This window comes from Euprymna scolopes, chromosome 3 (genome assembly GCF_053919585.1).
Source record: "Euprymna scolopes isolate OS-2025 chromosome 3, ASM5391958v1, whole genome shotgun sequence".
Taxonomy (NCBI): domain Eukaryota; kingdom Metazoa; phylum Mollusca; class Cephalopoda; order Sepiida; family Sepiolidae; genus Euprymna; species Euprymna scolopes.
In genome coordinates, this window is record NC_136484.1 from 48,892,415 (window position 1) to 48,905,973 (window position 13,559).

Here is a 13,559-nt window from a genome sequence, read left to right on the forward strand (position 1 = left end):
TCTAATATGAAAAATTCCAAAACATGAAATATGTGTGGAAGCACTGGAGCATGGCATATACAAAATATAATTTTAATATTAAAAATTGAACTGACCTGTATTTGGCCTAAGGGAGTTCCACTCCAAAAAATACCAAAAGATACAGAGTAAAAAATCTTGTAACTTAAATATGGGGGAGTGATTTTAAATAAAGAATTGTCTATGACAATTGAACTGTTGTTGTTGTGAATAGAAAATTATAAAATGAAAGGGATATTGAAGTATTTACTGCTTTTCAGTGATGAGATTTAATATATAATCGTTCAGAAATCAACATTAACTGGTGGTTGTTTTAATTTAAAGGATAGAATTTTATTCTTAAACTGATGAGGTGGTTTATCAAGGATGGGGCACGTCTGTTGTTGTTTTTTTATGAATGATGGTGGTTGTTTTTGGTCGCGTTGCTTCGTTTTCAGAGCAAAGAAAGAAAGAATTTTTGTGTTTCTTGGTTAGTTTTTGGTAAGAATTTCTTATTTCTAAAGGATTTTCACCTTTAGAGTCAATAAAGCATTTTCGCTCCTGCGATCACTGATGATAACCCCCCATGCTTATATTACTCTCAGAGTCGGAACTGACACTGTGACTGACACACACGCAAAAAAAGAAAAGAAGAAAAAAAAAATTAAATCAAGCAAGTAAAGGATGCGATATCTTAATATATTTTATATGCATGAATCTATACCTACACAAGATGTCCATATATAAATATATGTATATTTTTAGATTTATATTAAAAATTGACTAGAAAATATAAATTTTACGCGATCCTTCCGATCCCGGAAGTAGTTTTCATTTCATATCCGGTTACATGTTTTCTGCAGAAAAAATATAATTTGGTCTTTAGTTTAATTTTTTACAAGTCATAATTAAATAAAAATCCTAAGGTATTAACTCATGGTTTTCTTTTTGATACGAAAGTAGAAAACATTTTATTATTATGTAACAACTCTTTGTGTGTCAGTGTTTTTCGTAGCTATGTAACTTACACATAATTTAAATGACTAATAATCGATTATTTATTTGAAATATGTAAGAAAATAGTTTTTTAATAATCATATTTATAAAAATTAAAAAGTAATTAACGAAATTAAATTCACCTGGATGGAGTCTAAAATTTCGTAAACAAGTCAAGTCAGACAGCTTAATCTTTTGCTATAATAATTGGAAAAAAAATATTTTGTGATCATTCAAAAGTTGAATTTGAAATTTAAACTGTCGAAATAGAAAGTCATTTCTGACTTGAAAATTTTGAAAGCTACTTACTCCAATATTTTTATAAATATAGATTAAAACATTACCTTTAAAAAATTAGTTATAGAAATAATCCCGTTTTCCAATGTGATCATTTTATTGAAAAATTGTATCAAAATTTTTTTGTTGTTGTTCTTTTCTTTTAGTTTTCGCATGCTGAATTTATTGGTGCTAAACTCAAGTCAATATTTTGCATTACGCATGAAATGGGGGGGGGGTATTTATAGTAGTAAAAAAGCCGACATACTGGCATATCTTCAGTATGACTGCCTGTTTTTGGTAGAAAAAAAATCTATTATATGAAAGGCTATATATCTGTCTTTCTCCATATTTTCAAACCCTATCCCTCCGAAACTAAAAGTCGCACACAGCGGCACTAGCAGTATCAGAATTTTTGTAGGAATTTTTGACACCCCTAACACGAAACTGCGAATACAATATAAAAATCTCGTAATTTCTCTGTTAAAAGTGGGTTATTTATTTTCTTTATGGATTATACTTCCAAAATAAACTATTACAGTTGTTTTAAAAGTAATAAAAATTTTTTTTTTTTTTTTTAAAACAGTAATGAATTTTCCGAACTCAATATTTTTCAATTTTTAAACTCAATATTTTAAAATTTTTAAATTTAAAAAATCTATCAAAATTTTTCTATTGATTCTATTTTTACGATATTTTCAGGGTCAATGTGAAATTTTATGTTCTTTCCAATAAACCGAATATAATATTTTAGACAAACGTTTTTTTTTAAATTCACGCCCCCCCCCCCCAAGTGTCACCCATTTTCAACTTTCTCTTAAAAAGTAAATAATTAATTTATGTCGTGGAGTTTTAGAGGGCTTCAAATGAATGGATTTTTTACGGCCCGTTCTTTTATGGGTCTTTAACCGGATAAAATAAGTTTTAAGGGGGTCAAAATTGAAAAAAATCGTTAAACATTTTGTACATTCATCTTAATTTATTTTTTTATTTTTAATCAGGTCATATGCATGTTACGTTGGTATAGTGGTAACGTTACCAGCTTTGAATGCTACAGTTTTGCTTTTGGTTTCGATTCTAACTGATGGCACCCAAATACATTTTTTTTACTTTTGAAATTACGACTCTATAATAATATATATGAAAGCTGGACAAATTAAAATATCATATTTAAGCGTATTTTACGACTGGGCAAAGCTGGGCGCCCCCACTAATATCTTTTCTATTATATAAAAGGAACTTTGTATGTTTGTGTGTCTATGTGTATGTGAGAATTTCCTATGAACTCGAAAACGGCTGGACCGATTTTTATGAACATTTACACGAATGTACTTTAGGTGTCTGGCAGTGTTTTTAGATAGGTCTAGTATATAGCCATTATATATAAAAATAATTTTATAAGATCAACATTACACCACTCTCTATAACAGGCACGAGGGGAAAACAAATGAACACATATCTAAGGAAATGGCAGAAACACTAGAGGATGACCTCCAATCTGTAGTGGAATGGGGACAAAAATGGAGGGTCACATTCAATGCTGCCAAGACTAAGCTTGTTTCCTTCAATAATTACAAGAAATCTTCTCTACTACCAATAGCAATGGCCAAGAAGACATTACCCGAAAATACTTCCTTTAAACTCCTCGGCCTAACATTTACAGGGAACATGAACTGGAATAGATACATTGAGAGCATTGCCAAGGATGGTGCGAAGAAAAGTGGGCTCTCTCTACCGTGCTAGAAAACTATTTACGCCTGAAAGTATCCTGTACCTCTATAAGCCCACCATTCGCCCACGTATACAGTACTGTTGTCACACTTGGGCTGGTGCATCTGCTATTTGTCTCTCACTTCTTGACAGGGTTCAAAAGAGAGTCACCAACCTGATAGGTCTTGATCTAGGCTTCAGCCTCGTCCCATCGACGAAATATTGCATCCCTCTGCCTGTTCTACAAGTACTTTAATGATGAATGCTCTGCAAGCACTTGTACCCCCTCGACATGAACACCCCCGACAAACCCAACAAGCAGCTAAATCCCACCCCTTAACAGTAGAGATCCCTAGGTGTAAGAACGCCTTCTACTCCAATAGTATCTCCCCAGAACTGCTAGCCTTTGGAACTCCCTTCCGGGATTCTGCTTTCCCAACTGTACTGACATGCAGAAGTTCAAGTGTATTGTGAACAGATATCTTGTTACTCATCTCCTTTCATAATACCCCTGCAACTTATGTCCCCAATAGTAGCCCCCTACTTCAAAGTGGCACTGTGCCTTTTTTGGGGTGAAAATTGAATAATAAAAAAAAAGGTTCTCTACCGTGCAATTGTGTACTAAGTCACTGTGGAGAGGCATACAAATCTTTCTCGCAGTGCACAGCAATGAGTCCCTAACTAGAAGCAACTGAGAAAGCTAATATGCTTGCCAATCAGTTTGCCTCAAACTCTACCTTGGATCTAGCAAGCCATTCTCCCCCCTAATTTTCCTCTGCAGACAGAAACCACGCTAGATGATCTGAAGATCACGCCTTCCCAAGTACATGATATTATAAAAAACCTAGACACCTCAAAAGCATGTGGACCTGACCTCATCCCAGCTGTGGTATTAAAAACATGCTCTGCTGAGGTCGCTCCTGTTCTCTCTAAGCTCTTTAACAAATGCCTTAACGAATCTTGCTTTCCTGGCTGCTGGAAAACTGCTTCTGTGGTACCAATTTACAAAAACTCTGGTGAAAGAACTGACCCATTAAATTATTGCCCAATTAGCCTCCTTTCGCCAAAATATTTGAGTCCTTAATTAATCAAGCTCTAGTCCACCACCTTACAGCTGCTAAACTTCTGTCAGACCATCAATATGGATTTAGGCAAGCCCGTTCTACTGCAGATATTTTAACTGTAATCTCTGAACGTTTATTTCAAGCACTGGATAAGGCAGGGGAGGGGAGGGCAGTAGCCCTTGATATATCTAAGGCTTTTGACAGGGTATGGCACGATGGTCTTCTGATGAAAATTAAATCCTATGGTATTAGTGGACGAATGCTTAGCATAATTAGATCCTTCTTAAAGGAGAGAAGAATCCACGTTGTCCTCGATGGGTGTACGTCCAAAAAATTTGATATAAATGTGAGTGTGCCTCAAGGATCGATTCTTGGACCTTTGTTATTTCTAATATTCATAAATGACTTACCTGATAAAATTGTCTCTGAGCTGAGTATATTTGCCGACACCACGCTCTATAGCAGGCACGTGGGGAAAATTAATGAGCAAATATCTAAGGTAATGGGCCGAAACCCTAGAGGAAGACCTTCAGTCTGTAGTGCAATGGGGTCAAAAATAGATGGTAACGTTCAACGCTGCCAAGACAAAGCTTGTTTCCTTTAATAATTATATGAAACCTTACCAACCACCAATAGCTATGGCTAGTGATACTTTACCTGAGAGCACTTCATTCAAGCTCCTTGGCTTAACGTTCACAGGAAACATGAGTTCGAATAGATACATCGAGATTATTGCTAAGACTGCTGCAAAGAAGGCGGGCTCTCTCTATTGTGCTAGAAAGTTACTTACGCCTGAAAGTATCCTGTACCTCTACAAAGCCACCATTCGCCCATCTTTGAAGTACTGCTGTCACATTTGGGCTGGTGCATCTGCTACTAGTCTCTCGCTCCTGGATAGGTTTCAAAAGAGAGTAGCCAACCTAATAGGTCCCGAACTGTTATCTAAACTTCAGCACCTGTCCCACCGACGTAATGTTGCATCCCTCTGCCTGTTTTACAAGTATTTTAATGGTGGATGATCTGATGAACTACAAGCCCTCATACCCCCTTGACGAAAATACCCCCGACAAACCCGATAAGCAGCAAAGTCCCACCGCTACACAGTTGAGATCCCTAGATGTAAGAAAGCCTTTTACTCTAATAGCTTCTTCCCCAGAACTGCAGGACTTTGGAATTCTTTTCCGGTTTCCTGCTTCCCCATCTGTACTGACATGCAGAAGTTCAAGTATAATGTAAACAGACATCTTGCTGCTAAACTCCCTACATAGTACCCCTGCAACTTAGATCCCTGATAGTAGCCCCCTACATCAAAGTGGCAACGTGCCTTTGGGGTGAAAGTGTAATAAATAAAAAAAATAAAATATAGAGCAGGCAATAAATCAATTTGATTTAAAATCCATTTCACTGGTTTCTATGACAATAAAAATATGGGAATGTTGAACATTTGTTAATCATCATTCAATCCCGGGTCTCTTTGCTAGTACATTATCTATACTCCTAGAAATTCTGATTTTTTTTTTTTTTAGTTTGTGTATTGGTTGGTTGGTTGTTTTTGTTTTACAGCATATCAACCCTTTTCGGGTTATTTAATGCTGAATCCAAAGATTTTGAAGAAAAAAATCTTAATAGAATATATTTGTTGTTTTCAAGTCGGTTTCTATTTAACCCATAGTTGGAACCCTAACAGGTACTACCACTCTGGGTCAGAGTGGACCTGGGAGCAATGGTAATTAAAGGGTGGCTCCACACTCCCCAAAGCCCACAAGCTGGGGTCTCACCACTGGATATAGTTTAAGGTCATATCCAGGACCCTCATTGAGGAACTTTTACCCTCTGCATGGGGGGCAATCGGTGTATTCTAATGCCCCACCGACAGGGCCAAGTTTGTGTATTAATAATCATATTAAAAACCTTTTTTTTTTAATTTATTTAGGTATTTATTTCCTCACAAAAGTGTTATATTACAAAACTGAGCGTATGGAAAGCAAGAAATTGACAAACGAAAAGGTTGAGTTTAAATGTTTTATTTAAAGTTTAAGCAATTGTGAAACGAACTGTTTGGTGTGTCAGGATAATTTAACGGTGGCGGCGGCAGTGGGGCATTAATAGGAATGCTGGTTGGGTGTTGATATAAACTCGACGACGATCTAAGTTATTTTGAGGCTGAGGTGGGGGAGGAGCGACGATACCAGGAACGTGGCTTAGCATTCAGGGGTCTGGGATACATGTGCAGTGATCCTTAATAGCTGGTGTTGCTGGCGAGGGGTTGATGGCTGTTGGCTGGTGAGCTGTGGCGATCTGGCGGTGGAAGAGAGGTAGTCTTCAAGGCTTGCTGTCCAGTATCACGAGTGAGATGGCAGCAGTGCGTGGCAGTGGCTGTGGCGCAATAATTTCAGTAGCTGCTGTCACTGGCGAGGGGTTAACTGCTGCTGACAGAGCGAGATTCACAGCTTGCCACATAGGGGCTGATCTGGGCCGATCTGTTTGCTTGTTATCTTTTTACTCACAATGCGTTCGTAGTAGCAGGCAAAAGGCAGCTTTTATCGCTGGTCATCGTTTCATTTTTTATTTGTGTTTGTTTTTTGTGTTTTAATGTATTGTAGGGAGTCGTCTATTTGATGTTTGTATACACATGTTATATCGATTTAAAGCTAAGAAAGTTGTGAATGTATTCTAGTAGGTGTTGTACTGTTGTAGTGTTTCGTGAAATAATTATTCGTGTTTATATGGTGCTGAAGATGCGTCTACTGTGATGTTTGTGTTTTGTATTTTAATTTTTCTTTTGATGTGTGGATTCCTCTGGCGGTTTTCTTTGTTGAAGTGAGGTGCAAGTTATTCTATTGATGTCTGCACAAAATAAAATCGGATTTGAAGTTGTATGTGTTTAGTGTGTTTATTTGCATTGTTATCGACGAATGGGCTTTGTCTTAGCGTCGCCATTATTATCACTGTCGCTGCTCCTGCTGGTTTCTGGTTTATTCATGTAAATATGGAGGGATATGCGATATAACTAAAGATAATAGCTAATTTGTATATTCTTTTAAACGTTCATTTTAATTAATTCCCTATTAGTTTTTTTCGTTTTTGTTATAGGATGATCATCTTTATTTAACTATTACGTGTAATTATATTCATGGAGATATATTCTACATGATTTATATTTGCATAATATTTGCGTAAAAATGCTTAAACACAAACCTCTTTATATATATATATATATATATATATATATATATATATATATAGTCTTTGAAGTTTTTAACCTTTAAAACTATACAAAAAAATATTTTTATCATTCGTTAGAAAACCATCTTGTCAGTAAGTTATTTAATCACCTGCAATCACTGCATCAACTCGCTCTCGAATTTACTATAGTACCAATAACTTATTTTTCAAGGGATCATCAGTTGTTTACCATGAAACACTGTTTCGGGGATTTAATATATATTATTAGATTATATATATATATATATATATATATATATATATATATATATATATATAAAAATATATATATAAAAACATAGTTTTTGTTGTTGATTTTTTAAAAACAATATTAAGGTTAACGTCTCTTCCTTGGAGAGCCAGTATTTTTCTTAGAAAGTCACCCATTTTTTATTTGGACGTATTTTTTACTTATTGTGACGTCAGAGCAAAGCGAACATTCAATCTCTCTACTTACTCTCTATATATATCTCGCTATCTCTCTCTCTTCCTAAGACCTAATCAACCAGATAACCCCCTCTCTCTGTAAATGATGTGGCGTGGCAGTCACTTGGCTGAGGGAAGTGAGACAGAGGTTGGGTGTGAATATCGCCGTAACGAGCAGAAATACGTCGTCATGGCAACCAGACAGCAAACATTTGTGGCGGGAAAAGCGGACCACGAGGGATTTGAAAATAAGAAATAAACAGTTGGCGAAAAGAAGCGATACAGCCCGGTGTACAAACATTATCTCCGAGAATCGGACCTCATCGAAGATTGAGATTTGAATCAATTGAATTGCGGATTATTATTCAAATACAATCGTATTGTCGATTGAACTCAACATTTAATCTGATTGAGATTTGAATTAAATAAATTGCGGATTATTATTCAAATACAATCGTATTGTCGATTGAACTCACATATATTCTTCTTTGGAACTAAGATTCAAGGAAGAGATAGACTTTCGCCATCTCAACTTTTTACTTGGATATTGTGTTTGCGAACTTATGATCCGTGTTTACCCTAATGGACAAAACAGCTAAGTTTGGCCTATCTCATGCCAATATCTTTTCTTATCCACAAACTTTTATACATATTGTACTGTAATTGCATGTCGCATACATCTGGCAAACATCCCCAAAAATACGTCTATCTCACTCATTCTTTTTATCGGAGCTTTTTCTTCTTCCTTTTTGTACATAAAAGTCTTCCTTGAATTTTAAACTTTGAGTGAGTGTTTGTTTTGTCATTCATTGCTCTGTTGTTCCATTCCCCTTAATGATATGTTTCGCTGGTGATCCGACATCCGACGATTAACCGAAGATAATTATGAGACATTGGATATAAAATAAAATAAATTTTTGTGTCTCGATCTGATTGCCAATCAATTCGGTCATCCATTAACCGGGTCGTGACATTATTCATTTATTATTTTTAAAAACAGTAATCTATGGACATGCGTGTTTCGGAGCCCTACTCCGAATATATATATATATATAATTTTGCCTAACTGTCTCCTCTCTCAGTTTTTGGTCTATAGACATAAAACTTAAAAGATCGGGTATTCAAACCCATGAAAAACTTTACATTTGGGTTTTAACCAGGTAAAATTGGTGCTAAAATGTGAAAATTTTAAAAATGTAATCATCTAGGTGAATGTTGAATGACAGCATTACAAATATGCATGCATAACGTAATAACTATTGGCTCATGTTTTAATTTTTAGCCTTGCAGCAAACATGTCTTCATGGCTCAGGCATTTACGTCAAAAGAAAAAGTAAATCGTAAGCTAAACGTTTTGGTTTCGATTCTCGGTGGTGTCGCACGAGTTATTTTTATGTATTTATTTTTTTTAACTTTTTAAATCATTACTGTAGTGGGTCCAATATAATAATATATACGAAATCTGCATTAATCAAAATATCAAATTTAAGCATATTTTACGACCGGGCAATTCCAGGCGGTCTGCTAGCACATACACACACACTCACACACATATATATACACACACATATATATATATATATATATATATATATATATATATTCACTTATCTTGTGCTTCCTTTTTTAAAATTAAATATGTTTTTAACTCTTTTTCAAGATGTCTTTTAACATATTTTATTAATCATTTGTTCATATTTATATATGTATCTATATATATAAAAATGTAAATGTTGGTTCGTTCTAAAATAATAAAACCCTATTTCTACGTTACCAATTTATTTGAAATTTTCAGACAACCCATCTTTAGAGTCGAGGTATGTTTTTATGTTATTGAAATAAATTTACCTCGCGAATTATTAAAATATTAAATAAAATAAATATATTTTTTTTTAACCGTTACTGCGAATCTGTTCTGTTGTAAAACTGAACTTCCGGTTCGATTCATTTCACAGCCACGAATTGACGAAAGATTTCATTTTCTGTTAACTCGATAAGTAAAAAAAAAAAAAAACTTACTCATGCAGAGAGTGATCCGTGCTGAAATAATAATGTTATTATTTAAAAAGCCATTCTTAACATGGGGAAGGGAGGGTGTTTTGTACCTATTCTGTACTTTAACCTTACAATTGAATAAAAACATATCATAAAACTTTAATTAAACATGGAAAACGATTTTTTAAAAATAGCGCGGATCACTCTCTGCATTAGCACACACACAAAAAAAAAAAATAAATAAAAATAATAATCCCATATTTTAAAAATTTAAATTCATTTATGTACTTACCAATTTTCTAAGGCTTTTCACTCATGAAACATTACGTTTTAATTGTTTAGTTTCTTTTCACGGCATTGTTTACATAAAAAAGTTTGTTTTAACTTTTTCTAAACTGTTTCATTTTTACGACATGCCTCAACGTATTATAAACACCCTAACCCTCCCCCCTATGTTAAAAAAAAAAAACAAAAAAAACGCCCTTCCATAAACCTCGAAAGCCGTTCTTAACATGGGGAAGTTAGGGTGTTTATAATATGCTGGGGCGAGTCGTAAAATTAACGAAGTTGCTATCTATTATTTATTGCAAAAATTGCTTGAAATTTATTTATTTGACAAAAAAAATTACGGGTTTGTATTACTGTACACATAGATTCGAAAAAGTTGTCAAAAAACAAATATATAACAAATAAATGTTATCAAAGGCAAGATAAGTTACTTTTCTACCAAACTGGATATATTTTTTGTGTTTTTATTCAATGTAACATGTTTATTCAGATCGAAAACCATACAATGTTTACCGATGTATTGGAACATTCAAGATGGCGTCTTATTCTCTCTTCAACACGGTAAGTGTGGGAAAAGATGTTATAAATAAAAAACCGGATAAAATACTGTTAAAAACTCGCTCAATATATGTTACCATGACATAAGTTGACATGTATTCGGTGGGTTTTTAATAGTATTTTGTATGTTTTTTTATTTATAACACTTTTTTCCAAACTTACGGTGTTAAAGAGGGTGTGAGACGCCATCTTGAATTTTCAAATACATCGGTAAACACTGTATGTTTTTCGAGCTGAATAAACATGTTACATTGAATAAAAACACAAAAAATATATCCAGTTTGGTAGAAAAGTAACTTATCTTGCCTTTGATAACATTTATTTGTTATATATTTGTTGTTTTGACAACTTTTTCGAATCTATGTGTACAGTAATACAAACCCAAAATTACATTTTGGTACTCCTTGGGCGTTGAGTTCCATGGCGACCAGTAGAAAAAAATAATAGTCGCTCCCTTAGTCTCCCACCTCACTCCGCACGTAACATATTTTATTTACTGACGTTGCCGTAACTAAACGATTATTTGTCACATTTACAAACATTTATTTATTTAGAAAAAAGTTTTACTTTTTATGAATATTAAAAGAAAAATGGGTACTCATGCAGAGAGTGATCCATGCTGAAATAATAACGTTATTATTTAAAAAGCCATTCTTAACATGGGGAGGGGAGAGTGTTTTGTACCTATTCTGTACTTTAACCTTGCAATTGATTAAAAAAAAAAAAACACGATTTAAAAAATAGCGCGGGTCACTCTCTGCATTAGCACCGAAAAATGTTACTAAACATTTATTAATAATTTCTCACTTTTACAAACATTTGATTTTAAATTTCTTTTTAAATGACGACTTTTATCGACTTTTTTTTTAAATATCCCCCCCCCCATGGTGTTTATTCCGAAATCCGTTGTTAACATGGAGAGGTTGGGGGTGTTTATTCTGAAAGCCGTTCTTAACATTTGTGGAGGTGGACCTAATGTAAAAAAAAAAAATAAATAAATAAATTTAAAAACAAAAACTAAATCATTTACTGATAACTTCTCACTTTTACAAATATTTTTTAAGTTACATGCGCGGATGAACAAATTGTTGAATAGTGCGAAAACGAAACATTTAGGTCCACCGCCACAATTTTCTTTTTTAAATGACGACTTTTATTGATAAATAAATTTACTTCTCCGCAACTTTTATTGATAAATAAATCTACTTCTCTGCCACGGGCACTGAACCCCCTCCTTTTTTTTTTTTTAATAGTATTTTGGGGTGGGTATGCTGACAACAAATATCAGTTAAATTTTGCAAATAGCCCCACCCCCTCCAAAAGTGGTGTTTATTCCGGAAGCTGTTCTTAAGATGAGGAGGTTGGGGGGGGGGTGATTATAAGGTGGGCCTAATCTAAAAAAAAACAAGTTGTTTATGCGCACATAAGCAACTATTTTTTTATCAACTTTTTTTTTTTTTACTTTTTTATTTAAAAATTAGTAAATTTCAATGAATAGAATAATAAATCATTTATCATTAATATGTGTTTTTGGTTTTGTGTTGAATGAAACTTTTTTTTTTCATTACAACAATAATGAACCAATTTAAATCTTCCGGCATGCGTTTAAGGGTTACGAAATTATCAATAAATCGTTTAGTTACTAAGCCAACGTCAGTAAATAAAAAAATGTTACGTGCGCATGCATTAGCCTTGACTGGGGGGGGGGCTAAGGGAGCGACCATTAAATAATTATGCTGGTCGCCATGGAACTCAACGCCCAAGGAGTACCTAAAGTGGCACTTATGTTACCGTGCTATTTTTTAAAATAGTATTTTCCTGTTAAATTCAAATTTTACAATATGTTTTTCTTTTATTAATTTGTTAAGTGAAAGTACAGATAACCCGGTCGGTTTTTAATGGGAGGAAAATCCCCCCCCCCAAAAAAAAGGGGTACTCTGGATAATAACAAAACATTAAAATTGCCTCAGTCTCGAAAGATTTCTTCTCTACTGAATGAGGAAAAAAACGGTGAAGTGTAGTTCACCTTCTGTTTCTCTCCCCCTCTCTCAATATCTCTCTCTATCCATCTCTCCCTTTCCCTCTCTCAATCTATCTTTCTCTCTATATCACCCTCTCCATCTCTCTTTGAGCCCCTTTCTCTCTCTAACTCCCTCTATCTCTCTCCTTTCCTCTGTTTCATCCCTCTGTTTCTAACTCTCCCCCTCTCTCTGTTTATCTATCAATCCCTTTATCTCTCTATCTCCTTCTCTTTCTCTATTTTCCTCTCACTGTCTCTTTTCTATCTATATATCTTCCTCTCTATCTGTCCATCTCTAATCCCTCATCCTATTTTAGTCTCCTAAATTAATTACAGTGAATAAGGCATTGTCAAAACATGGACAAATCCTATTTTAGTCACCTAATTTACTGACTGTGAGAATAGAAGTTATTTGGAAATTACTGCTACCTTGAACAGCACCAGAAGTAGCTGGTAAAACCTTTCTAATTAAATTGATTTTGGCAGCCATTTGGTAACAAAATGACATAGCCTTAGCCCTTGTTGCATGAGGAATACCTGCGACCTTGCTACCAAGTAGAAGAATTATTTATTCTACTTTAAAACATTCAATTTTTCAAAAATCTCATGTTCGACATCTCCAAAACATCCAATATGGGGAAAAATATTGCAAAAATGCAAACTTATTGTTTAGGATGAATGCACAATGGTACGCAAAAAATCACTTGAGGCTCTTGGTTGATCCTTGCAAGATTTGCGTGGCAATTTCAGACCATTTGGGAATGCAGTAATATTGCTTGCAGGAGATTTCAGACAAATGTTACCTGTTATTCTTCAATCAACACCAGCAGATGAAATAAATGCTTGCCTCAAATACTCTACTTTTTTGTTCCATGTGAAGACATTAAACTTAACTCAAAATATGCATGTACAGTTGCAGACTGTTCGATCCGCACAAAAACTTTTGCATCACTTGTGGTAAATTGGGTACGAAAAAGTTCCAGCTGGTCAGAGTTAAGGGCAAA

At 34.4% G+C, this 13,559-nt stretch overlaps 1 protein-coding gene across 1 annotated transcript in view; it reads right to left on the bottom strand.

Annotated features, from left to right (window-relative positions):
• Window positions 1-808, bottom strand: part of LOC145254843 (ras-related protein Rab-30-like) — a 204,852-nt gene extending 204,044 nt beyond the window's left edge. Inside the window, exon 1 of the mRNA XM_080113685.1 lies at window positions 96-808. The gene's annotated coding sequence lies outside the window, so the exon portion shown is untranslated. The remainder of the gene's footprint in view (window positions 1-95) is intronic.
• Window positions 809-13,559: the final 12,751 nt, after the last annotated feature.